The sequence below is a fragment of the Octopus bimaculoides genome, chromosome 30 (assembly GCF_001194135.2).
Source record: "Octopus bimaculoides isolate UCB-OBI-ISO-001 chromosome 30, ASM119413v2, whole genome shotgun sequence".
NCBI lineage: Eukaryota > Metazoa > Mollusca > Cephalopoda > Octopoda > Octopodidae > Octopus > Octopus bimaculoides.
The window spans coordinates 5,229,376-5,230,197 of NC_069010.1; the positions used below are offsets into that span (position 1 = coordinate 5,229,376).

The following is an 822-nucleotide window of genomic DNA, read 5'->3' on the forward strand; positions in this document are numbered from 1 at the left end:
ACCAGTGCTTTTTAAGTGGCACCATCCCCAGTGCTTTTTATGTGGCACCATCACCAGTGCTTTTTATGTGGCACCATCACCAGTGCTTTTTAAGTGGCACCATCCCCAGTGCTTTTTATGTGGCACCATCACCAGTGCTTTTTAAGTGGCACCATCACCAGTGCTTTTTATGTGACACCATCACCAGTGCTTTTTATGTGGCACCTTTGTTTTAGGATCTCAGTTCTGTTGTGATGGGTGGACAGGTGTTTTTGAGTACAGCAATGTGTCACATATCTCGGTCTTCTGTATTTGGCATTCTTACAAGCCATGGCTGGGATGATTTTTCATCTCCCTCCAGTATATATTGTTTCCAAACACAATATTCTATCTTGGACAGAAATCAAACTAACTTACCTGTCAATGATGTATATACATTGAATATGATACATAGATGGCTGTTTTAATTTGTTATATCTGGGGATGGTCATTTCTTTTTTTGCCAATTAAAGACATGCACTATTTATTGGATCTTCTCTTTTGGATTTTTTGTTGTGTGTTATTTTTAGTTTATGCATCTGTCAATGTTTTTCATAGAGGCACATGGCTGAGTGGTTAGAGTGTTGGACTCACACTCATAAGATTGTGGTTTCGATTCCTGGTTGTAGCGATGCGTTGTGTTCTTGAGCAAACCACTTCACTTCACGTTGCTCCACTCCACTCAGCTGTAGAAATGAGTTTAGCCTGTTGAAGAATGGGCTCCACCACGACCGTAAGATTGCGGTTTCAATCCCTGGACTGGGCAATCCATTGTGTTCTGGAGCAAAACACTCAGCTGTAGAA

The 822-nt window shown here is 41.2% G+C and overlaps 1 protein-coding gene across 1 annotated transcript in view; it reads left to right on the forward strand.

The window, feature by feature from the left end:
* LOC106874214 (DNA repair protein complementing XP-C cells homolog) overlaps window positions 1–822 on the forward strand; it is a 21,681-nt gene that overhangs the window by 19,518 nt on the left and 1,341 nt on the right. The window lies entirely within an intron of this gene.